The 27550-nt window shown below is 42.1% G+C and overlaps 1 long non-coding RNA gene across 1 annotated transcript; it reads right to left on the minus strand.

The window, feature by feature from the left end:
* Positions 1–1357: 1357 nt before the first annotated feature.
* On the minus strand, positions 1358–26550 carry LOC123390714. Its single transcript, XR_006605294.1, has 3 exons — positions 26061–26550; positions 25700–25828; positions 1358–1399 (listed from the first exon to the last, which is right to left on the minus strand). It is a non-coding gene; the product is annotated as an uncharacterized LOC123390714 (long non-coding RNA).
* Between the last annotated feature and the right edge of the window lie 1000 nt (positions 26551–27550).

Raw genomic sequence — 27550 nt, forward strand, 5'->3', positions numbered from 1 at the left:
GCAAAATATCCTGAGACAGAGACACAGAGACAAGTTATCGCTCAGTGAGATAGAAAGCATCCCTGCAGAGCCCGCCCTAGGAGAAGAGCCAATGAGGATTCGGCTGCTCTTCTTTGGGGTCAGTGATTTTCCTGCGGACTCATGGGAGAAATCAAGACTTTCGCATTCTCTTCTTTTTAACTTAAACCTGCTGGAACCAAAGTAACTACAATCTATTTAATGATTTAATGGTGGAAATAAAGATCTTAGAAATAAAAATGTCCCTTGGGCCACCTGGGTGGCTCAGTCGGTAAAGCATCTGCCTTTGGCTCAGGTCAGGATCTGCTTCCTGCTCTGATGACAGCCTGTTTTTTTTTCCCTCTCCCTCTAGCTCTCCCACTCATGCTCTCCCTCTCCAATAAATAAATAAAGGAAATCTTTAAAGATTACCATAAAATGTCCCATGATTGTCCACAGGAAAGACAAGTGTTTTACATCAAAACATCAGATCTTAATGTTCCTCTTCGAAATATGCTTTTCGTGCCCAGGTGCAAACTACTGAGGACTCAGCTCAACATCAACATGCGAGATCAAGACGCTATAATATTTTGCAGTCAGAATATGGGGCAGATAAATGTCCAAGCAAAATGAAATAAAATAAAGACGTATTTCTTACCATGTTCCCTTCATCTCCAACCTGTGTGGGTAAAACTCTCTATGTTTATAAACTGACCTCACAGACTGACTGCAGGAGAGGAAGGCACGAGCAAACATTGCCCCCAAAATGGACTTATTCAGCTCCAGGGTGAGGAGCTTGGGTAAAGGGGATGGCGAATAAAAGGGGGAAAGGAAGATAAAATCTGTGTTCTATAGCCCTGTTGCTTAAAGTGTAACTATCTTAAGAACAAAACCTCAGCAGCATTTAGAAATGTACTGCAATGTGATATAGGAGTTCTGTGTCTATTGATTCTCCTAATAAATCATTTGAGCTTGTACTTTACAGGTTATCTTGCATTTTATTTCTAGGAAATCTTTTTTGTTGTATGTTATACAGTATCATCCACAACAGACTGGATGTTGAAACAAAAACTGAAAAGATGCTCACCACACCCTACTTGGGAAGCACTCTGGACATGCCAGCCCATGCAGAGAAAGAAGGCAGGCAGGCTGCTGACTCGCTGCCTCAGGGAACCCAGGTACCCAGGGCTCCAAGGGGGGGGGGCATTTTGACCTTTGCCCTTCAATGGGTATCTTGGGAATTAAGAAACATCTTTACCATTTAAACCAAATGGTATGCGCGGTCAGCTCTTGGTTTCAGCTCAGGTCCCGATCTCAGGGTCCTGGGATCCAGCCCGGCATTGGACTTCATCGTGAGTGGGAAGTCTGCTTCAGGATTCTCTCTCCCTCTCTCCATAAATATCTGTTTAATGGACACATGTATAAACTCGCTATATTGTTTGACAGGTGAATTGTGTATAATAATATTAAAAAAATGCTGTTATAAGTGAAAACCCAACCCTCCAAAATTTTTAGTAGAAGGTAATTTAGTTTTCAACAAATTCTCACAGTTACCAAAGGCAAAAGATTGTATTTTCAAACACAAACTGTAATAGAATTAAAAGGAACTTAAGATGAAAGTTTTCCATTTAAGGTGTATTGTTTAGCAATGTCTAACAGCAGGTATTTCATTCTCATCTACATGGTCAAAAAAAAAAAAAGCGAAAACACAGTCAATACATTGCTCAGTAAGTATACTCTTGGGCATTTATTCTAAAGAAAGAAAAACCTATTTTCACACCAAAACCTTTACGTAAGTGTTTCTAGCAGCTTTATCTGATCATAGCCCAAAACTGAAAACAACTCAAATACCCTACAATGGGTGGATATTATAGCCACAGTATGTCCACAGCATGGAATACCAACTGAAGAGTAAAAAGGGATAACTAGTAAAACACACAATTTGAATTCAACTTAAATAAATTATAATTAAGTGAAAAAAATCCACTCTTAATGGGTAACATATATAGGATTCCATCTACAAAACCTTCTTGAAATGACAACATCACTGGAGAGAGGCCAGATGAGTGGTTGCCGAAGAGGCTGGGAGCAGAGGACTGGGCTGTAGGGATTCTTATGACGGACTTCCTCTGTATCTTCACTGTGATGGTGGCATTCCAAACTACATGTATGGTAACAGTACCTACAACTAATTATGCATACACTCTCTTTATTTCTCATTTCTTCTACCTGACAATGTCACAGATAGGTCTAAGTAAAACTTGGGAATTTAAATAAAGTCTGGATTGTGTCAGTGTCAAGTTTCTGGATGTGTTAGTTTCCTACAGTCATTCAAGACATTATCACTGGGAAAAACAGGATAAAGGTTATAGGAGATGTGAGATGTCTCTAGTATTTCTTATAACTGCATATAAATCTACAAGTATTTCAAGATAAAATTTTTTTAAAGTTAAAAAAATTTCAACATAGTATATTTGCACTGCTACCTCTAAAGAATACCAGTAGCTCACATATTCTGAGGCTGCATCACGTTTGAAGTCTTGCAATATATGAATCTTTTTTATGGGGTATAAACTCTCCACACAGCAGACCAAAGAAAAGTGATTTCAAAAAACCATTACCTACTGATTCTTAAACACCAGAGAACAAACACAGGAAAGAAATTCAGCACTGAAAACTTCTACATCGAGCTGCAAAAAACAATCTCTAGAGGTGGATTTAAATTTTTAACCAAAAACCCTGGAACAATCTCTTCAATCAGAAAGGTATGGCTTAAGTGGGTAGGAGAAGAAAAAATGAAACAAGATGGGATTGGAAGGGAGACAAACCTTAAGTGACTCTTAATCTCACAAAACAAACTGAGGGTTGCTGGGGGGACGGGGTTTGGGAGAAGGGGGTGGGATTATGGACATTGGGGAGGGTATGTGCTTTGGTGAGTGATGTGAAGTGTGTAAACCTGGTGATTCACAGACCTGTACACCTGGGGATAAAAATATATGTTTATAAAAAATAAAAAATTAATAAAAAAAAAAGAAAGAAAGGTATGGTACAGATGCAGCCATGCCTTCGAGATTGTAGGACACACACAAAGGCATACACTTTATTATTAATTCCAAGTTTACCATCTCAGTTCAAATCACCAAACTAGGTTCTTAGCCCCTTGACACCTTCAACTCCCATCTGATGGGATATCTGGTTAGTGGAAATCTTTTGGGAGCCCGATTTGTCTCTTAACTCCACATAAAGCATGCAAAGCTATCCCCTTTCCACCTGGTGACCTACTGATGGCACCCAGCAAGTCTTCACATGCAATGGATGCTGCCAGACAAAGAAAGGCAGAGAGTAAAGGTGGAGAAGCTTTCCTTCCCATTTCAAAGTAACAAGCAACAGTAAAGGAGCCATCTGAAAACTGTAACATCCTTACATTACCTGAAACTTATAAAAGAAAGAAAATCAAGACGGGCACATACTCTGGTCCTTTTGCACCCTGAAATTACAGGTAACAAGACAAAGGACAGAAAACATAAGAAAAGTGTATAAAGGCACTAAATGAAAGGAACACCAACGTTCAAATTATAACTCTGGGAACAATGTCCAGAAGATTATACTTTCTTAACATTCCAACACAGTTAACAAACAGAAGAATTTCAAACAGCTAACAAACATACGAAAAGAAGTTTATACTTCTGGATAAGGAAAATGTACAGTAAAAGATTCGAATACAATTTACCACCCTCCCATTTGCCAATCTCTTTCTACACCTGAAACCTGATAACCCCAAACTGTTGGTATTCTAAAAAAAATTGGAATTCTGTTTATGCATGCTAGAATATGGAACCAAAACTCCTTAAGAAATTAGAAAATTGAATCCAGCAATACATAAAAAGGGTAAAATGTAATAAAGAATTGAGTTTATACCAGGAGTGCAAAGTTCTTTCATACCTGAAACATGAAAATACTAAAATAAATACAATATTATTGACATATTACCAACAACTGGAAATAAAACATAAAGTACAACTTAATAGCATAAAAAACACATTAACTATTCAGGGATAAATGTAAAAAGATATGTAGGAGATCTGTACGCTACAATATACGAAACACTGATGAGAGAAATCAGAGACTTAACTGAGTAAGAGCTATACCATGCTTGTAGGTGAGAAAACTTATTAATGTTAAAATCAATTTTCCTCAAAATGACCTGTAGTTATGATACACAACACAGCAGTCACTAGATACATGGCTATTTACATTTGCACTTAATTAAAATCACATAAAATTTAAAATTCGTTTCCTCAATTTCACTAATCACTTTTCAAGTGCTCAAGTCACATGTTGTCCATCACTGCCATACTGGACAGTGTAGATGGGAAACATCCCCCTCATTACAAGAAGTTCTTATTGCTACTGGACAGTGCTAGCTACAGAGTCAATGCAATCCAGTCACAATCTCACCAAATTTCACAGAAATGAGGATGAAAAAAGAGGACCTCACAGACTCTAAATGAGTAAGAAAGTAATTTTTTTAAAATTCTGAAAAAGTAGTACCCAGCTGAGGGACTGATGTTACTGGATTTCATGAATTATGATGACTGCTAATAGTAATTAAAGATGGTGTGGTATTGGCAAAAACACAAAGTTCAGATACATATACACGCATACATAGGATCATTTGATTATGAACAAAGATACCAATTTAACTCATTAGAGAAAAGAGAGTCTTCAATAACTGGTAATGATAAAGGTGGGATGTCCATACATAAAAATTAAGAACCTCAATCCATATTCTTATCCATATATAAGAATGGATTAAATACCTAATTGTAAAACTAAAGTTATTATAAAACTTCTGAGAAAAAATAAAGGAAAATCTTTAGGACCATGTCTATGCAAAGATTCCTTGGATAAAACATAAAAAGCAGGGGCGCCTGGGTGGCTCAGTGAGCTAAAGCCTCTGCCCTCCGCTCAGGTCCTCATCCCAGGGTCCTGGGATGGAGCCCCACATCGAGCTCTCTGCTTAGCAGGGAGCCTGCTTCCCCACACCCCCCTCTCTCTGCCTGCCTCCCAGCCTGCTTGTGATCTCTGTCAAATAAGCAAAATCTTCAAAAAAACAAAACATAAAAAGCATAACCTGCAAAAGAAAAAAATACATATATTGACTTTCAAAAAATTAAAAATCTCCATTTTCTGAAAGAGGGCATTTCCCCAGGTTTGAGAAATAATTGACACATACCACTATAAAAGTTTAAGGTGAACAGCATGAAGATTTGATTTACATATGTCATAAAATGATTACCACAAGTTTGGAACAGCCATCATCTTCTCTAAATACAATAAAAAGGAAAAAAGTTCTCCTTGGGTAAGAACTCTCAGAATGTACTCCTTTAACAACTTTCCTATACATAATACAACAGACTCATGGTCATGATGCTGTACATTTCATCCTTAGTACTTATTTCTAACTTGGCATTTGTGACTTTTGACCACCTTCCTCAAATTCCCTCTCCCACTGAAAGACACCACGAAGGAAATGAAAAGCCAATGACTAGGAGAGAAAATATGCAAAATATGTATCTAATAAACTGTTATTTGGAATATATGAAAACCTGTATGAAAGCTGAGTAATAAATGCAATGGGCAAAAAAATATATCTGAAGGCATTTCCCCAGAGATAGATGGGTGACTTGCATAAAAACACATGAAAGGATGGGGTGCCTGGGTGGCTCAGTGGGTTAAAGCCTCTGCCTTCGGCTCAGGTCATGATTCTAGGGTTCTGGGATCAAGCCCCACCTAGGGATCTCCACTCAGTGGGGAGACTGTTTCCCCCTCTCTGTCTCTGCCTGCCTCTCTGGCTACTTGTGATCTCTGTTAAATAAATTGAATCTTAAAAAAAACCTCGCATTAAAAGACACTTATCATTAGTCATTAAGGCAATGCAAATTAAGACTACAAAGATAGACCATTAAATCTATTATATTGGTATTACAAAAGGACAAAGAACCAGCAATGTCAAATACTGAGGATGCACAAACAAACTCTACACTGTTGATGATGAAAAACAAAATGGTTCTCTTGGGGATGATGCAAATATTATTACTGCTTGTAATTACAGGGTTAATAAGTTCATGAACATTCACAGACCTGTACACCAAGAAGGATTAATCTGACTATTCTGTATATGTATATCTAACCTTTAAAAAAACATCCTTTTCTTAATTATATTCTTTAAAATATTTTAACATTTCAGTTTTCCAAACTCCATTCAAACTTCTCTAACAAATACTCTCATCATGTACTTCTAAATGTACTTCTGAAAGCATCATATAAGCATACTGATCAAACTTCAACTCCAAGAAAACCAGATGTTCCATATGACGAGACAATCTAGTATTTCCAATGCATGTTTTGTAGAGCTAATCTCATAAACTTCAAAAAGGATAAAAGCATGTAAACATTCCGCCTCTGCCAAAGTACTACAGGAGCTCCACAATCATCTATGAAGAAAATCATACGAGAAGAATCATCAAAGGAAAGGAGTCGAAAAACAAAGGAAATCTTAGGGACTTTTATGCATGTGATGGCAACAACTACAAATCACCACCCACATTAATACATCTCTCCCACTGGGAGACATTAGGTCCACAGACAAATCAAGAGAAAGCTAATTCACACCCTGAATCCCCTTGTATCAAATTTCCCTGTTGTGCAAACCAAATCACAGGGCTTCCTATGACAGCACCCAAGTATTGGAAGTCTAAGATAGTTCAGACTGTAATGGGGAGTATTTCACGGAAGTGCTTTCTACAGAGAAAAATGAGAGCTGGAATTGAGAAGAAACAGTTCTTATTTCGTTATGAAATACACACGTGTCTACCACAGTTCTGAATCTTCAATGTAAAGAAACCATAAAATCTAAGGCATAATAGCACTCATACTGCAGAGTACAGAGGAATGCCTCTTATCATCTTCCTAATGCTTGGTCTGTCAGAAAGGTGATACGACTTGGCAGAAGAGGACAAAACTAGTCGAGAAGTCTAGTCCAGGTTCTATTACTACTAACCTGTTTCATGACTTGGGGCCAGTCACTTAAGCTCACTGGATTCCTGGATGTAATGACTGGATAAAATGATCTCTAAGGTCCATTCTAAAGCAATTTTTCCATGGAGGAAAAACAGTACCCAGGGCAATTCAAAGAATTCTAGCTCTTCTGGGCCAGCTGCAACTATAGTCATTAGGTATGTAGATTGAACATTAGTTCATTTTATAAAAATGTTCCTTATTTATTTCCCAACAGACTACAGGCTTTAAGTAGAAAGCTCAGTGCTGCTCAACAAACCCTAAGCACAAGAAACATGTAGAAAACAACACCAAGGACCATCATAAACTGCTAAAAGCCAGGGATAAAGAGAAATCTTAGAAGCGACTAAGACACACCTTGTAGACAAGGAAAAAAGGGGGGGGGGGGTGGAAGATGGCAGCAGATTACTCATCTGAAATAATGAAACCCAGAAAACAGTGGAACACCACCTTTAAGGTACTGAAAGAAATAAACTGAACCCAGAATTCTATACCCACTGAAAACGTCTTTCAAAACAAGGACAGAAACTGGAAGCCTCATACACCGTTGGCAATATGAAATGGTGCAGCCACATTGGAAAACAGCCTATACTTCAAAAGGTTAACGAGTTACCATTTGTCCCAGTGATTCCGAGTCTAAGCCTAAATCCCAGAGAAATTAAAACATGGATCCATACAAAAACGTGTACACTCACGTTCATGGCAGCATTATTCATTCATAGCCAAAAGGTGGTTTACCTATACAACAGAATATCATCTGGCTATTAACAGGTGTAGGTACTGATACATGCTACAACATGCATGTTTCCAAGGTGAGCCTTAGAAACATGATGATAGTGAAAGGACCCAGTCACAAGAGACCACATGTCATCTGATTCCATTTATACAGAATACCCAGAACCCTGAATCTTTAGAGAGAGGGTTTATCAGGGGTTCCCTAGCACTGGGGATGGCTGTGTGCACTGGGACTGGGGGCACCCTGAACAGTGACAAGGAAAAACCAGGGGATTCCTTTTGGGGGTGATGAAATGAGGCCACAGTTCATAATTCTGCCAATACACTCAAGACCAATGAACCACACACTTTAACTAGATGAACCGTACTATATATGCGTTAAAGCTCAAAAAGCTGTTATCAGAAGAAAAGCAAAATAAAAACTGAGAAATAAACAGAAGAATGAATCACTGGCAGACGCAAACTATAAGAATGTTACAGGAAGGGGCACCTGGGTGGCTCAGAGTGTTAACCCCTAACTTCGGCTCAGGGCATGATCTCAGGGTCCTGTGATCGAGTCCTGCATCAGGCTCTCTGCTCAGAAGGGAGCCTGCCTCCCCCTCTCTCTCTGCCTTCCTCTCTGCCAACTTGTGATCTATCTCTGTGTCAAATAAATAAATAAAACCTTTAAAAAAAAAAAAAAGAATGTTAGAGGAGGTCCTTCAGGCAGAATGAAAACATTCCCCATGGAAATCTGGCTCTACACAAAGGAATGGAGAGCACCAGAACTGGTACGTATGTGGGAAAATAGGAAAGATTTCTTCTTTTATATTTTGCAATCACTTTAAAAGATAAGTGACTATATAAATTTTTTTTTTACGGAGGATTACAACAGCACTATCGCAGAAAGGCTAGTTACAGGAAAGTGGCCACATACCTGTACTCTTCAACTACAGATGAACCTTGAACAACATGGTTTGAACTACGTGGGTTCAATTACAAGTGGATTTCTTTTCAAAAAATACATGGTATGAAAAATACTGTATTTTTCATACAGTATTTCTCTTCCTTATGATTTTCTTCGTATTTTCTTTTCTCTAACTTAATTCACCACATTATACACTGTAAAACATAGACAGCATACATAATACGTTAACTGACTGCTTATGTTATTGGTAAGTGTTCCTGTAAACAGTAGGCTGGAAGTATGTACGTTCTGGGGGACTCATAAGTTATATTGGGATTTCAACTCTATATGGGGCTGGCATCCCTAATCCCCAAGCTGGTCAGGGGTCACCTGGATAGGGAAAAAATCTGGAAGATAGCCTTAGATACATACTAAAGAGGTATACTAAACGAACAACTAAAACCAGAGAGTTATAGCTAAGAAGAAATGATAAAAACTGGATTTAAAAACAAAAACAAAAACCAATTCAACTAAGCCAAAGACAGTAGAAGAAAAGGGGAAAGAGGATGGGTGGAAAAAAAAACAGAGAACAAATAGCAAGACAGTTTTAAAACAAATCCTATCAATAATCATAAAAAACCCAAAATGGTCTCTTTATAAAGGCAAAGACTACAATATTTACAAAAAAAGAAACACAATCATATCTGCATGTAAGAAATCCTTGTCAAATATCAAAAACTTCTGCACAAGAAAGGAAATAGTCAACAAAACAAAGGCAACCCACAGAATGGGAGAAGATATTTGCAAATGAATATACAGACAAAAAGGCTGATATCCAGGATCTACAAAAGAACTTCTCAAACTCAATACACACAGGTAATCATGTCAAAAAAAAATGGGGGCAGCAGAACACATGAAAAGACACTTCTCCAATGAAGACATACAAATGGCTATCAGACACATGAAAAAATGTTCATCATCAGGGAGATTCCAATTAAAACCACACTGAGATACTACCTTACACCAGTTACAATGGCCAAAATTAGCAAGTCAGGAAACAATATGAGTTGGAGAGGATGTGGAGAAAGGGGAACCCTCTTACACTATTGGACGGAATGCAAGTTGGTGCAACCAATTTGGAGAACAGTGTGGAGATTCCTCAAGAAATTAAAAATAGAGCTTCTCTGTGGCCCTGCAATTGCACTACTGGGTATTTACTTCAAAGACACAGATGTCGTGTAAAGAAGGGCCATCTCTACCCCAATGTTAATAGCAGCAATGGCCACGGTCGGTCGCCAAACTGTGGAAAGAACCAAGATGCCCTTCAACGGATGAATGGATAAGGAAGATGTGGTCCATACATACTACGGAGTATTATACCTCCATCAGAAAGGATGAATACCCAACTTTTGTATCAACATGAAAACGAAGAGATTATGCTGAGTGAAATAAGTCAAGCAGAGAGAGTCAATTATCATATGGATTCACTTATTTGTGGAGCATAACAAGTAACATGGAGGACATGGGGAGATGGACAGGAGAAGGGAGTTGAGGGAAATTGGAGGGGGAGATGAACAATGAGAGACTATAGACTCTGAAAAACAATTTGAAGGGGTGGGTCGGTGGGAGGTTGGGGGAGGGGTGGTGGGTTTATGGAGGGCAGGTGGGTCGGTGGGGCGGTGGCAGGTTGGGGGAGGCTGGTGGTGGGTATTATGGAGGGCAGGTATTGCATGGAGCACTGGGTGTGGTGCATAAACAATGAAATCTGTTACACTGAAAAGAAATTAAATAAAAACAAACAAAATTTTAAAGAGGGGCTATACAAAGAGTAAAATTAAAAACTAAAGAGAGGAAGTAAACGAATATTGGCAGTGTATCTAAGTCATTTGCCAAGTGCTTTTTTTTAAAAGATATTATTTATTTATTTGATAGACAACGATCACAAGTAGGCAGAGAGGCAAAGAGAGAGGGCTGGGGTGGGGGGAAGCAGGCTCCCCGTGGAGCAGGGGCCTGCTGTGGGGAATCGATCCCAGGAGCCTGAGATCATGACCTGAGCTGAAGGCAGAGGCTGAACCCACTGAGCCACCCAGGTGCCCCCCAAGTGCTTTTTTTTTTTAAGAATTTTTTTTTAAGATTTTATTCATTCATTTGACAGACAGAGTAGGCAGAGAGGCAGGCAGAGAGAGAGAGAAAGAGAGGGAAGCAGGCTTCCTGCTGAGCAGAGAGCCTGATGCGGAACTCGAGCCCAGTACCCTGAGATCATGACCTGAACTGAAGGCAGCGGTTCAACCCACTGAGCCAGCCAGGTGCCCCCCCACCAGTGCCTTTTAAAATTTTTAATAGACATGCCCTATTTGCAGAAAAAACTGACCAATATAGGACATTATTTTTAAAAGGAAACATTTTAAAACTAGAGATTGGGAGAATGGATTACACTTTAAAATTATACCTAAGAGTACAAATGCTGTAGCACATTAGGACCTTGCCTCTGAAGATTTAATAGTTGTCAGAGGCACTATCCTTGGCCATGTGGGCTTCCAATTTAAATCTGGGGCAAAAATGTAAAAAGTAAATTCCACCATAAAATAAAATACACATACTTCTTCAGTGACCACAGAAAAAAAGGAATCAAGAGGTTTCCCAAAAGAGTTTACATGAGCTGGGTCTTACATCTAAAAGTGGCTTTTACCGGTAAAACTAAGAGGTGGAAAGTCTTCAGGAAACACAGGGACATGAGAGAACATGCTGAGGAACACAAGCTTAACCCAAAGATGTATGGGAAGAAGTGGCAAAGATGAGCTGGTAGGTAGGACAGAGCCAGACCGTGACCAGGCCTCCCAGGTCGTTCAAGGAAAAAAGGCAATACCTCCTCAGGCAATCAGGCAGCCATCAGGCAGCAACCAAGAATTCTAGGCAGACAAGCTACTTGAGCTCTATGTTTCCTAGAGAGATCACTGGACACCTGGCTGAACAAAGCTACTCCAAGAGTCCAGGTGTAGGTCTGTACTGTAGAGATTTGCAATTAATGAAGTTCACACTGAACTGAAAAATTAAAGAATGAGGACTTAAATGAAGGTGGTAGTGACCTTAGGAAGAATAAAACAACAGAATTTGGCATCTGACCGCTACAGTGGGTGTCTAATGATGCGTACAGACTGGTGGCTGTAGTGATGGCAATACCGTTTTCAGAAAAAAAATTTATTAAAAACAATATGAACGTGAAGTAGGAAAAGATCTGAATCAAGTGCAATAGTACAATATAAACCCAGCTGGAAATGTAAACTCTAAGGCTCATTTTGTTATCTGCAAAATGGAGCGAAGTATCATACCCTTAAAAGGATTAAATGAGACAATCCATGAAATAGGCTTAATATACTGCCCATTTATTAAATGCAGGTTAAGTGGTGGCCTTTATCAGCATTCGTATTAGGGTGAGTGTACGTTACAGATGAAGACTTGATAAGGTGTCCCACTCTTCTTCCTGTTACCCAGTGAAGCTCCTTCTCCATCTGTTGTTCTGATTACTCCCTCAATAATGGCCATTCAAGGGGTGCCTGCGTGGCTCAGTGGGTTAAAGCCTCTGCCTTTGGCTCAGGTCGTGATCCCAGGGACCTGGGATCGAGCCCCGCATGGAGCTCTCTGCTCTGCAGGGAGCCTGCTAACTCTTCTCTCTCTCTCTGCCTGCCTCTCTGCCTACTTGTAATCTCTGTCTGTCAAATAAATAAATAAAATAGTTAAAAAAAATAATGGCCATTCAATAAACACTAAGCATGAAAAAGTGCAAATGTTCACCTGTTTTAACAGAACCAAACGTTACCTTGGGGCATCACAAAGTATTAACTATTTCAGTAATACACTTTCCAAAAACAAAATAAAAAAAAAAAAAAAAAGAATGAACGATAAAAGAAAAAAGCGAAGCCCTGAGTCTTTCTCTTAATTAAACAGCAAAGACTATGACGACCCCTCGGGCTGTAGTACAGGAAGTCTGTAGGGAATACACCTTCCACACCAGGTGTTTTGACAGAAAACTCTTATCTTAAAGATCTGTAAATAGGAGGATTACTGCATCTAGTCATCTGGTCAGTCTGTGATGAGTTTAAGTTCTTAGACTGGGAAAGAGAAGGGCAAATATATTTAAGTCCATAAATGAAGGATTATTAGTGAAGGATTTCAAAATATAAAGCTTAATTATAACTTAAACTAAGGAAATTTCCACTGTACATACTTTTTTTTAAAAAGATTTTATTTATTTGAGACAGAGAGGGCATAAGCAGGCAGGGTGGCAGGCAAAGGAGAGAGAGAGAGAAGAAGGCTCCCCGCCTAAAAAGTAGCCCGATGAGGGAATTAATCCTAGCACCCTGGGATCATGACCTGAGCAAAAGGCATCCGCTTAAACTGACTGACCCACCCGGCATCTCCAACTACACATACTCTTGCCAACAAGTTTTAACAGAGAAAACCTTACTATTCAGAGATTTGGAAATGTATAAATAGCTACTGACATATCCTGGGGGTGGAGGAGTGAGACATTACCAATAAATTATTTTCAATAAACTTTAGACAAGTAATTTGGCATCAAGATATTTCATTATTGCATTAGAAACTGCCAAAACTGACATAAATCACAGCATAACTGGCAGAACCAAGAAATCATCCAGTTCCATGAATTTCATTGAACTTCAATTAACTGCAACCCAGCGTTTAAAATCCCAACCTGCATATGTGTCTACACATACATAATATCCTTCAATGTGATATTTTTTAAGCTTTTATCCACAAAGTAATGGCAATAAACAGAAACTGTATACTGAAACTTTTACGACACCCTAAAGTACTGAGAAAAAAAAAACAAAAAATCTATGAAACATCATTATACCAAATTTCACTTAGTCTGGACAGCCACATTCCACAATCCTCACAAATGTTCAATAAAGAAAAAAAAAACACTCTAATTGCAGAATTTCATGCTGCTAAGATTCACCAAAATCAGAAATGAGTTCTTCATCAAGAATGCTGAGGCGTTCTTTGTACATTTACAGGCTTGGTAGATAAGAAGAGAGGCCCTGGGGTTATCAGGAGTGGTCTATTATGTACTTATAAGTTGGGGAGGGAATAAGTTAGGGATGGTGTCAGTCTCTAAGGAATTATGGAAGCAAGTTTCTAGGACCTGAGGGGCTAGCTATTGTTTTGGGGAAAAGGTTATTCATTACCAGTAATTAAACCTTTATGTGAGACCCTTTCGATGTCTACCAGTGGGCCATATGCTTGGGAATGTTTGTCAACACTATCTTGGAGGTTTAGATATAAAGTTTCCAAAGGAATTGTTAAAGTAGATTTATAGGATCCTGGTTGGGGGTAGAGGTCAGGCAGGCTAGGATTGCCCTTTGCCCTTAGCAAAGCCTTAAGGTGGGGGGGTAGTTGAGTCCCTAGAGGAGGGTCACTCTGCCTGTTCTAAGGGCTTGTCAGTAGGTAAGAAAATTTAATAATTTTTCTTCTGCCTCTGTTTCCCACATCATCCCCCCCCTGAACTATGTTGACCCTTAAATCTTTACGTTAGTTGAAGATGGAAGGTCTCATCTTCTGTAACTTCTTCCTGCTGAATAGGGGAGTAGAGTGGTCCCTACCTACTCGGGTCAACATTGATCAGCTGAGGAATGTGTAAGGAAGTTACAAAAGAGGGAGGCAGCTGAATCCAGCACTGACAGTGAGGAAGTGTCTCTGTGTGTGGTAAGTATCATCTGTCGTCATGAAGTCATTGCAGCAATGGAGCTCGGCACCAAGCAGAGAAACACTGAACAAGGCAACACATTAAGATTATCAAGGCCATAAGGTTGAGAACGCCAAAAAGGAGATATTTAATTGTTGGCCACAGTCCTCCTTTAAACCAGGAACTTAACCAATCACTGAGAGAGAGAGAGAGAGAGAGAGAGAGAGAGAGAGATCCTGAAGAGTCTCAATCTGGGTAATATTATCTTTTATTAGTCCTGTGACATTTCTGTGATATTCTGGGATGTACACACAACATTCTGCTTTGATAATTGCACATGTGTCACCCTATGCTGCTGTCAGGACATCTAAGGCCATCTTATTTGGTAGGACTGCCTTGCGCATCTGTGAGACTTCAATATTAAGTAAGGAGATGCTATTTAGTGAATCACTGAGTGCCTTTGCAGTATATAAGGGCTTCTACATGCCAGATGACATCCTCTTGTCCCACAGATGGAGCAAAAATGAATGTGAAGTGATCATAGCACTTAAAAACAGATCGTGTCCATCTTTGCTTTAAACTGGGAGATTAGCTGGAGTAGTGATGATTTTAGTATCGCGCCCATGAATCCAGGCAAATCCTAAGGTGCAGCAACCTATCCACCCTGGAGGAAGCCAGGGCCACAGGTTAGTTCCACATATCCAGTGGGTTCCGTCTGGAGCTGTCCATCTAATGCCAGGACACCTTACCCAATCAGTAGCAAACCAGTCAGTAGCCTGGAGTACTATTATTTCAGAACATATTTCTAATGATAGCCGTCCTAGATGTCGTGTGCATTTTGCCCATGTATCATATGTATGATTTCTTTGTTCCTGACATAAAACTGCCTTTTGACTGAGCTGTCCAATGGTGGGTAGGACCCACAAATATGTATCCCAAATTTGATATATGCCATCCTTGATATAGCAACGAGGAGGGTTTTGTATCTTAGGCTTAGGCCCTAGTTGTTGGGTATTAATTTGTAGGCTTATAAGGTCAGGTAAGACATTAATAGCTTGAGAGTATGAAAAAGTTTGGTCATGGAGTCCTGGTGAACTCTATGTTTCGCTGAGGATGGGCCAGGAAGAAACATCTGGATTAGTGATAGAGTTATCCTGATACATAATTTCTCCATATAGTACATCTGAAATATAATCCTGCAGAGAATGCCAATCAGTGCCCTGTAAAGGCAAAACACACCAGGGTAACCTGGATGTACTTGACATAGGCAAAATTCCACATATCCAACAAACTGATTATGTAGTTCAGTATACTGCTGTGCCCACTGTAGAAAGGAACGGTCAGTTAAGATATAGGTGAAAGGAAGATAAAGAGAATTACAACCTTCATTTTGGTTTGAAGAGAAGTTTGAGGTCTTCTATGGGCTCAGAGGAGTAAGAAGGCACATTCCTTTGCTCACTCGGTTTCTGTGAAGGAGGTTAGGGTTTTACTCTAGATATACGCACCCATGAAGAGTATCTTTCTAGCTTTCCTGCAGTGGGGATACATAGTATGACCCGATATGGACCTTTCCAGTTTGGATGTAGGCTTTCTGTTGTATGTGTCTTCCAGTTTTGTTTTTTAAATAAACCATGTCTCTGAGATTTACATGGGCTGGGTTTTCAACTATAATTAAATCAGGTTTGGGGAGTACATGATTAGTATCTTATAAGTTAAACCAGCCTCTAGTGAGTATTTAATAAGGCATTATAATCTTCATCTAATAACAGATCTATGGAAAGAGATATTTTATATACATATATATATAATAACTCATTCCTATATAATAATTATAATAATTATTATATAATATTATTATGTAGTAAGTCAAAAGGGCTGAGTCCTACAGGTTATTTTGGAGCAGTTCTCATCGTGAGAAGTCCTATTGGTAGGAGAGTAATTTAATTTTCCTGGGTTTATAGACTAAGCTTAGTAATATGACATTGTAAAGTAGGATTAGTTTTTTCTACCTTTCCAGAAGATTTTGGATGCCAGGCTAAATGCAGGATATATTTAACTTTTTAAGGCTTTGGCAATTACAAAGTGCTAATGGGCACTATGGCACACCTAGATTTTCTTACTCTTTTCATGAAAACTAATGGCATCAGTAAACCAACTATCATTTGTATTTTAAACAGGGGCATCTTAAATCTGGCCAAATACAGTAAGCAAGATCAGTAACATCTGAACAGTTATGCTCTATAGAGAAGTACAATGGTCAAGGTGATAGTTAAGTTATACAACTGTTTGGGAATCAATTTTATTTTCCAGTGGTTTAACCAAGTGCCATGGGCTCTTGTTATTATCCCCACAGAATAAAAATGCAAAGAGATCCTCGGAATGAGCTATTGTGCAACTTTTCTGAAGTGCACCTCAAATTCTCTAGCTTAGGTAAACAAACATTTAAAGACAATTCAATCTAGAATGTAACCTTCATAAAGGTGTGTTATTAAAACGTAAATTTCTCTCTAAAATAACCCTCATTTCCAGAGATAGGCAAATCAGGACTAGTTTATTTGAAAAACAAGTCCAGTTTTAACAGATGTGGCCTAATTATTTACATAAGCTCAGCAAGAACAGTGAGCGATCATATAGATCTTTTAGAATCTGCTTTACTGGAACTTCTTGTAAGGAATTTCTAGGTTGAACTTTTTATAGCCTCTCCAGGCCAGAAGCCAAGCCATGTACTTGCCATCAGACATGCCTGCAATACCTGTGGATTTGGGTGAATTCCTCTTCTTGAGGTCCCCCCAGGGTATCCCGAGGTTCCAGCACCTGCCAGAAAGTGACATTCTTTACTCACCTGGTGAGGCTGCTGGGAACACTGTAAGCCAGGTATTGGGCCAACAGTTTCAAGGGGCTTTATGGCTCCAGGTTTCAAAAAGGCAACCTTAGTTCCTTAAAGCTGTCTGGTCATATCTGGGTTGTTCTTTTTGTCTTTCTCAAATAGGGCATTCCAGTCAAAGCCTTGGCAAAATATCCCATGTTTCCCATGGTGTTCTGTTACAAGGAGAACAGATTCTTATTGAACTTATTAAAAAGACTGATTGCGATGGAGGAAAATACTTCCTGAGACCTTTTGAGTTTTAGAGGGTTCACATAGAAAAGTTGAAGGCTTTATTTAAAAATAAATATTTTTACATAGCTCTAAATCACAGACCTCTTAAGAATAAAGTTTCCTTAGTCTGGAAGAGCAAACCTTAGAGAACCAGCAATGGTTAAAAGGACAGCTCGAACAGAGGAGCAAAAGCCATGTTTTCCCGCCAGGAAGGAGGGGTTAAGTAGTCCATGTCAGGCCAAAGAAGAAAGGGAATTTCCCTGAAACAAAGGGAGTTTGGGCAGCTGCCTGGGAATATTCCTCAAAGTCTCCATCTCGAGTTAGACTAACCCCAGTTGCCTCCAGTTATAGCCATTAACACAGAAATGAGTAAAGGAGAAGCCCCCCCCCCATCTATGAGGAGAAACAGAGAGAGGGAAAGTCAGAGTCCCCTTTCCTAGTTGTGGCCTAGCAACCTGGGTTTACTAGAAGGCTTATTGACGTAATTATCACCCAATATGTCAGGAGGGAGTTGACTAGCTCACTCGTTCAGGCAAACACATTCTGCAAAACGCCCTTAGGTCGGGGTCCTAGTGTAGAGCGATGATGGCCTAGGCATGAACAATGAAGGCACCCTAGGCTCATTCACCCCTTTTCCTGCACAGGAGATCTAACTGATAGATCCCACTGAGGCCATGCAGTGTTACAGGAGCTCAGTCCTCTCCTAAGTTTTGCAATCCAAATTATTTCCAGTGCGTTCAAAAGCATCCCATGGTAGAGTCCTTGGGACTGAAGAAGCCTACTAAGGCCATGCTCCCAGAAAAGAAACGAAGGTCCATTACCAAATCCCCCCTGATGCCTGGGTGGTGTCCCACACAGGATATGTCAGAGCTGCCCATATGTCAAAAGCCACCCTCAAGAAGGTGTCCCTCAAGACCTCGCTATTGATCACCATTCTACCTTCTCGGGAAGGCATTCCTGCCATAAAAGGCCCTGGAGGGGTTCCAGCACCCCTCTTCTTCCCCATTGCATCCTCGGCTACAGATGGGTGCCCGGTGAATGGACTAGGATATTGTGCCATCCTATACTCTAAATGTTGTGTGGCTGCCCTGCAATTTTTAACCCATGGGAAATGTTTGGCAAGGGGAAATTACCCAATTTCATAGCTTTATGTCATTTGGAGAAGACACTGATGTGAAACAGTAAAGACTGAAACCCATCATGGTCTATATATGACATTCCAACACATGGGATCCTTACCGCCCACTTCCCTAGGAACACTTCCTTTTATTATATATTCTTTATAAAACTTCACATTTTAATTTGAAATAACTACAGAACCACAGGGTGTTGCAAAAAACAGTATCAAGTCCCATATAATTTGCACCCCATTTCCCAGACAGGGTTGCATCCTCTGGATTACAGTACATGAAAACCAGGAAACTGACATTGGAACACATGTGTACCATTTTAGGTCACCTTATCACAAGTGTAGATTCAGGTAACAACCACCACAATCAAGATCAGATTTCATCAACACAAAAACGTTCCCTCTTGGTAACCCTTTCCAGTCACAACCACCCACCCCACCCCCAACCTCACCAGCCCTAACCCTTTGGTGACTGCTAATCTAACTTTGTGATAACAAAAACGTGAATGGCTGCCTACAGTGTGTGACCTGTACAGACTGCTTTTTTTTTTCATTCAGCATCATGCCCTTGAAATCCACACTAGTTGTTGCATGCATCCAGAGTTTGTTCCTTCTTAATTGCTGAGAAGTATTCCATCTGGTATGGATGTGCCACTCCTCTACAGAAGGACATTTGGGTTATTTCCAGTTTTACCATACAAAAAGTAAAGCTGACATTTTTAAGACCTGCAAAATATTTGTAACTATTACACAGTTTTGTATCAATTCCCTGACCTCTATGTAGACTGTTTTGTTTGGTTGTTTTTAACTTGCAGCAAGAATTACTATCAAACTCTACTTTTTGGGCCACAGACCCTTGTTGTCTTAGCAAAAGACCTGCCCCTCATGAAGCAAACTACCAACATTTAATGAGTATATTGGCCAGGAAGCTATTTTTTGTTGTAACAATGATGTAACAAATAAATTTACACAGAAAATATATATGCAGAGAACACTAATTCCTAGTGCAAATGATGGGTCACAAGCTACAAATATTTTTAAAGGAATTGCTACCAACTGGCCTTCAGAAAATGTAAAGCAGCTTATCTTAGCCACCAAGGCTGTTACAATGTCCACTTCTTACTAGATGCACTAACAATTTTGTAGTCTTTAAAATTTGACTTCCCAAAAAGATTGTTTTGTATTGAAGTAATAGAAGTTATATATTTCTCATGTTGCTGGACTTAATTTGTCATTCTTTAACTACCTATTCATATTCTTTGGCCAATATTCTTTTGAAAGGTTAGTTTACTGACTAACAAACTTGGCTCAAACATATGTTAAAAAGAAACATCCTTTAAAACTACATGTATCTGAAATCCAACACATATTAGTAGCCCAAGACAATATCTGACTTTTCAATGTGGACGATAAAAATTTAGTGGATATGGTTCCCCAATTGATAAGTGCTCTTCTACTACACACAATGTCTTCATTAAGAAACTGCATCTAATTCCAGCTCTAAGTGAAAAAAAAAATGAATGCAGCGAAGCCTTGGTGGTTCAGGCACTTAAGCAACTGACTTCAGCTCCCGTCATGATCCCAGGGTCCTGGGATCAAGTCCCGCATGGAGCTTCCCACTTAGCAGGGAGCCTGATTCTGCCTCTGCCTGCCTGCCTCTCTCCTTGCTTGTGCTTCCTCATTCTCCCCCACCTCCCCCGACAAATAAAATCATTTTAATTAATTAATTAATTAACTAAAACGTGAATGCATATCACTTCTCTTAAATTCCCTGTGAAATACCAAGATGTCAATTTTCTGTAACAATAAAACTATCTCCAGTTTCATTAAGAAACATGGCTGGCCTCTCTTTCGCATTTAAGGTCATCTAACCAATAGTTCCCAATAGCGCTCTCTAGACCAGCACTAGCAGCACTAACATCACCTAGTAACTTCTAAGAAATAAATGCAAATTCACAGGCCCTACCCCAGACCTACTTCATAAAAAAACCCAGAAGGTGGTGGGTAGAGCCGGAAATCAAGCAATGTGTTTCAACAAGCATTCCAGGGGATTCCGATACATAGGAACGTTGGAGCTCCACAATGTTAAACAAATTTAGTAGAAAAACATTAAATCTGGATTGTCTTCCATACTTTTTCTTTTCATGAAAGACTTCAGCAAAGTTAATCATGCCACAGATCCTAAGAATCCAGAGACATATTTTCATTCTCCCCCAAAGCAAAACAAAACAAAACAAAAAGAAAACTGGAAACTGGATGTTAGCTTTATTTCCTACAAAAAGGAATCCCTAAAACTATGAAGTGATCACAAAAAAATTTCCTTAGAGAAGAAAAACCCAAAATGAACCACAGAGAACCAACAGGTCAGAACTGATGTCTTTCAAACCAGAGACTCAATTAGTTTTGTATCATACACTGCCTGATACCCACATTTCTACATGGAACTACAACCTATAGCACGTTCAAAATTCAATGAACTAGCATATTAAACAGCAGCAGGAAAACTATAATTATGCAAATATTTGTGGTCCAGGGAATAAACAAATAAATTGGTCAAATAAAAGTAATTCTGCATGGGCAGCATAAAAGTGACCTTCATGTTGTTTTGTCCCCTAATTCCATCCAAGCATGTATTACCACCTTACCACCTTCACAACCAAAAGAAAGGAGAATCAGGAATATATGGAATGATACAGGAACATACCCTACAAATACATCACTTATTTTTTAAATTTGACCAATGTGCTGATAATCTCTCTCCTTCACGGGATAAAAATTCAAAAGAGGCTTTGGTAGTACCAGATAAACCGAGTTCCAACCTTCATGCTTATTAAAGTTTGAAATTCGAAGTGAACACATGGGTATTAACCTGGTTACAAGCAGGTGTTACTACGGTAGCTACCTCCTATCCACCTGGGTAAGTGCCCCATTTCCCTCCAAGTAAGACCTTCTGAGCAGGGAGCCCGATGTGGGGCTCAATCCCAGGACCTCAGGATCCTGTCGTGAGCCAAAGGCAGATGCTTAACCAACTGAGCCACCCAGGCACCCCAAGACCACAGAACGGTTTGGTTTTGACTGAAGGTCGTTTTAAGCTGAATTTTTATTTCTTGAAACCTCGAATATTCTGGCAGACTTATGATATTCGACAACTTTTACTTCTAGAAAAGAATGAACAGTGTATAAACCTTCTACCGTACATAGGAAATCTCATCTCTTCTCAGAAAGCAGTCATCAGGTTTATGTTTGGTTTTCTTTTGTTTTCTCCCTGACTAACCACCAAGTACTCGACAGATTTGAAGATCCAATACAGGCTGATAATACTGGCAGCCTACATCCCCTTTAATTTCCTGTCCCCCGCAAAAGTAACTTCATCTTAAAATGTACTGCGAATGCTCTTAATATGAAGATTTAAGTAAGATTATTTTTAACGTATCCCTTCTACCAGTTTCTTTTCTCAACCAAAGGATCACTTAAATAGTTTTTCTAAACTGAGAAAGGGAGGGAAAAGAGAGCATTATCTAATCCTGTTGAAAAATTAAAATTTCCCTTGTTTACCTTATGATTTCCACTATTCCTGATTTCTGACTAACACTGCAGGTTTCTTGCAGCGTCTTTACTGACAATTCTTCTTTGACAGGACTCAAATCAGTTAAGGGTCAGACGCTCAGGATCTCAGGGTCATCAGACGGAGCCCCATGTGGGGCTCAGAGTCTGCATGAAGACTGCTTAAAACTTTCTCTCTCCCTCTGTCCCCACCCCCCTCAAAATCATTAGGTTTCTTTGTTCTGTTCTGTTTTGTTTTGTTTTCAAAAGGTCCTACCCTCAAAAATGGTAAAATGTAATAGGTGATCCAATAAAACTTCTGTTCAAGTGTTAAACGAATTGTACATGATTTGGAGGGTGAGGTAAGCCAATAAAAATACAACTCGAGTGTTACAAAGATGAGCTACACCTGACTGGATTGATGAAAAGGCTTCCCGAGACATTTAGGAGTCCAAATGGTAGTGAGGCAGGACACAGAAGCAAGGTAAAGCATTTCAGAGAAAATCCAGAGGAAGAGAAGGTGTGAAGGTATGGAAATGAGGTCCCATGGTCCAAGCCCAAGACAAAAGCAGTTGGCAGGAAACACAGACCCCTATATGTGGAGGGCAGATGGGGATTGGTGGCAGTCTGCTTGCAGAAATCCTAAAGGAACACAAAAGAACTGAATCAGGAGCCCCTCGTGATGCTTGGCATTTGGACTTTATTTCAAAGGCAACGAGAGGGGCACCTGGGTGGCTCAGTGGGTTAAAGCCTCTGCCTTGGGTGCAGGGCATGATCCCAGGGTCCTGGAATCTAGCCCCACATCAGGCTCTCTGCTCAGCGGGGAGCCTGCCTCTCTCTCTCTCTCTCTCTCTCTCTCTGCCTGCCTCTCTGTCTACATGTGATCTCTGTCAAATAAATGAACAAAATCTTAAAAAAAAAAAAAAAAAAACGAAAGAAAGAAAGAAAAGAAAAGGCATGAAAACTGCCAGTGGACCAAGCAGAGAGAGTTGGATTTGCCTGCCTCGGGCCCGGACGCATAAGGCTGGTGATGGTTATTATACAGTAAATGGGAGTTACCAGCCTGTGGGAAGAAGTGGAAAGGTGTGGATGACCTCTGAAGTGAAGGAAGAGCTGAAAAAGGATGGAGGAGGGAACAAAAAACTAACGTGTATTGGCCTGCCCAACAAATGACCTCCAAGAATCATAAATCCCAGATTCAGTAAAGCCTTTCCCCATGTACCCACACAGACCAACTATGTCTCCCATGGACTCACTTATTCCAAGGGTGCGCCTCCCACCACTGAAGACCTTTTTTGTCTCACCTTTTCAACATCCGTTCGGTTCCCTGAAAGCAGGCATTTTCTATCCACTTCACCAATGACTTGAAAGAGCAGTGACTGATAGAACTCTACAACTGAGGAGGCAAAAGCTTTCTCTGTTTATGGGCTGTAGAAAAGTTCCACACACCAGGCTTGATCCTTACACTACAGCTGAAAGAAGACACCTGTGTTCAAATGAACACCTTTTGTTCATTAAAAAATTACCTGTTTTAATGCAGGTAATTAAAAGGCACCAAGGAGCTATCCTATTTCTAGAATGTCTAAGGGTCTACAAGCAGAGTGGAGCTCTAAAATAGTCTGAGGATGAAACAGCAGCACTGGTCAACTCACCACCACACACTCAAACACGGATGACTCTCCGTAAGGCAGGCCCAGGAGTGCATCCAACTGGATGACTCCACGTACACCAAATTCAGGAACATGCACAACAGCTCCCCAGCAACGGCAGTCAAGAACCGTGGCAGAAGTGACCCTCAAGAGGGTTATCACAGACTCTGGGATCCTGGGGGTGTAAAGTCGCATCGTGTGTTCCCCTTGTGGAGGTTCCTCAAGCTTTTGGCTTATGATCTGTGCACTTCTCTGTATATATGCTGAGGTTCAAAAAGTTGACTTAAAGGGGTGCCTGGGTGGCTCCATGGGCTAAGCATCCAACTCCTGACTCTGGCTCAGGTCATGATCTCAGGGTCCTGGGATGGAGCCCTCAGTCTGGCTCCTGGCTCAGTGCAGAGTGTACTTGACATTTCTCTCTCTGTCTCTCTCTGCCCTCCCCTGCCCCCACAGAGACTCTCTCAAGGAAACAAGCATATTTAAGATAATAAATAGGCCTTAAAAACAAACAAACAAAAAACCCCTTCCCTTAAAAAGAAGAAGAGAACTTCCCCATGGGGAGGAAGACAACACAACCAAAGGGGCCCAGGGGACAGAGCCATAGAGAAACTGAGAGCCAAAGAATACAGCATGTTTCAGTTCAGACTACAGAGGAGACATCCAGGGATCCACTATTACCTGAAGTTCTAACGAACTGAGTTAGTGTTGACAACTTCCTCACCCAGCTGCCATTCACCAAAATAGTTTTGTTTTTGGTTTTGGTTTTGGATTTTTTGGTCATAAAGAGAGAGAAAAAGCACACAAGCAGGCAGAGAGGCAGGCAGAGGTGGAGAGAGAGGCAGGCTCCCCGCCGAGCCAGGAGCCCGATGGGGCACTCCATCCCAGGACCCCAGGATCATGACCTGAGCCGAAAGCAGTGGCTTAACCCACTGTGCCACCCAGGCGTCCCTACCAAAATTGTTTTTATTCATCTTGGAATTTCTTCAGCATTGACTGAAGCACAGGATGAACCTATTTCACTGAAACCTCCAGTCCCAGCAACTGACAGCATATACTGACAAGTTAGCTGGCCTGGCCTCAGAAAATGGCAGGCAACTAAGGAAAAGCAGACTAGCCTCTACACAAAGGTCTCAACTTTACATTATCCCCAACCCAATGAGCTAAATGGCAAAGCCTACAGTAATAACCTACAGAATTAACTATCCCTTGCCACAAGAGAGAGGAGATTGTGTGCTGCCCAAAAAGACAAATGTGTACCTTAACGCTGTCTAGAAAGACACCCATCACCCCACTGCAGTGATCATCAGAAAACAAACAAACACAAACTGACAGTTCAGCTTTCCAAAAAATTACACTTTCTTTATCCAACCCCAACGTTTTTCTTAAAACACAAGAAAGGAACACACATTTGCCACTCAAAACAGGAAAAGCACAACAACCAGCATAACTGTACCTCCACCACCAAATCGCTCAGGAGAAGAAAATGTAATTCAGGACAGGCAAATTAAAACCACTCTACACATGGTCAAAAGAAAACGTCTAAACTCCTCCAATCCACAGAAAAATCCCTGCTTCCTCTCTTTTTGAGCCCATCCATACCAATAACCCAATGGACACAAGTGTCAAACCAATCCAGCCCGTTAGAAATGAGACAAAAACTTGGACAAATGTACTCCCTCAAGTCATGCTGTGAATAGGACCCCTTTGCACTGAACAAGAAATACACACAACCAAAACCACACATCAACCACCTGCAAATACAATAAAGCCATCCTCAACAAGTTGGAAAGAGGACCTCAAGGTGAGCCCTCCACCCTCTCCCACACCTTAAGCAACAAAAGTCCACCCACCAAAGCTAACCCAGATCCTCAGGTACCTGGTGGAGGTGCCTATCCCTCACATGGCAGAGGCTGCCTATCAAGGCTTCAGCACAGCTTCTGAAGGTGCAGATGCTCTAACCCCAAAAGCTTTTCTCTGCAGCAGGTTCCCTGGTCTTTCTGGCCTTCTGAGGAGTGAGGAGTGGGGGAAAGGGGAGGGAAGAGACAGGGATCCAGTTAAATAGGAGAAACAGCAAAACGCAGGCACTGGTGAGCCCTCACAATTTCCCAGGCATCCAGTGCTGCAAACTTGGCTCGGAGACCACCCACCCACCCTTTTCAGGGACAGAAGCAGGGACCGGGGAGTGCTCCGGGCGTCCCCAAGGGCACACCGCAACCTCAGGCCCCAGACCATGCTACCTTGAACAGGCTTCGGAGATGGCAGCGGCCCAAGAGAGGCCGTGGTGGGCGCGGGGAGCGGGCTGACTTGTGGACTGCAGCGTGGGGCTGGGGGCGGGGGCAGCAGAGGAGACTCTGGCTGGATCTGGACGGGGCACGCAGAGGCAGCCAGAGGCCAGTGGCCGGGAGTGGGCCGGCTCCTTCACTCCCCGCTCCCAAGCTGGCCCCCTCCGTCCCTCCTCACCTGGGTAAATCTCCCTTTGCCTGGGAGGAATGGCCTTGGCGGTGGCGGCGGCGGAGGGCCGCTGAGGAGCCGGCGCCAGGGCTGCTGCACCAGAGCCGCCAGCCCCTCAGGGGAGCGACCGCGCCCGCTGACACCACAGCCTCCCCCAGCCCCCAGGATCTCCATTTTAGCAACGCGCGCCTCCCTAGGCCCTGAGTAGCCAGGGAGACTGGTCGTCGCCAGCCCCCTCTCGCCCCCAGCCCTCCCTCCCCTTCCACCCTCTCAGCTCAGAGCAGGTACCTGGTCGGGCTCTCCTTATCGCGCAAGGACAAGTGTGGGCTCTACCCCCGCCCGCTCGCACCAAAGCCCAAAGTGGCGCCACTGGAAGGAGAAATGCCATCCAGGAATTCCTCCCAAACCTGCCCCTCCCTTCTCGGCGCCAGTCCTCAACCCTACCTCTGCCCTTCCTCAGTTGCTGGCCCTCGCTTGAGCTGCCGCTGCTGAAGTTTGCGTGGCCCCCCCCGCCGCCGCTTCGCCGCCGCCGCCATCTGTGTTGCTGCCATCTGCGCCGCAGCCGCCGCTTGAGTCGCCAACACCGCTTGTGCAGCCGACGCAGTCTGCACCGAGGCCGCTGTCTGCTCCACCGCTGCTACCGCCGCCGACGCCGCCGCTGCGGCTGCTGGAGCTGAAAACGCCCAAGCGGTTGCCGCTTGTGTAGCCCAGCTGTCTGCGCCAATGCCGCTCGCACCGCCCACTCCGTCATCTGTGCCGCCGCCAACACCGCCTGCGCCGCCGCCACCGCCCTTTGTGCCGCCGCCGCGGAAGCCACCTCCATCTGCTCCGCCACCACATGCGCTGCCAACCCCGCTGTCCGCACCACCACGGCTACCGCCGCCAACACCGCTTATGCTGCCGCCGCCGTCGCCTCTTGAGCCCTCGACGCCTAAGCCGTTGCCACTTGTGTAGCGGACGCTGTCTGCGCCCACGCCGCTTGCACCTGCGCCGCTTCCGCCGCCGACACCGCCTGCGCCGCCGCCGATGCCGCCTGTGCCGCGGAAGCCACCGCCCTCTGCTCCGCCCCGCTTGCACCGTCGACCCCGCTGTCTGCACCGCCGCTGCTACCGCCGCCGCCACCGACTCTGTCGCCGCCGCCGAAGCCGCCGCCTTGTGCACCGCCGCCGCTGTCTGCCCCGAGGCCGCCTGAACCGCCGACGCAATCGTCTGCGCTGCCGCTGCTGCCGCCGCCGCCAATGCCGCCGCCACCAAGCCACCGCCGTTGGCACCGCCG

The sequence above is a fragment of the Mustela putorius genome, unplaced genomic scaffold, assembly GCF_011764305.1.
Source record: "Mustela putorius furo isolate JIRA1106 unplaced genomic scaffold, ASM1176430v1.1 tig00000139_pilon_pilon_pilon, whole genome shotgun sequence".
In the NCBI taxonomy this organism is placed as follows: Eukaryota; Metazoa; Chordata; class Mammalia; order Carnivora; family Mustelidae; genus Mustela; species Mustela putorius.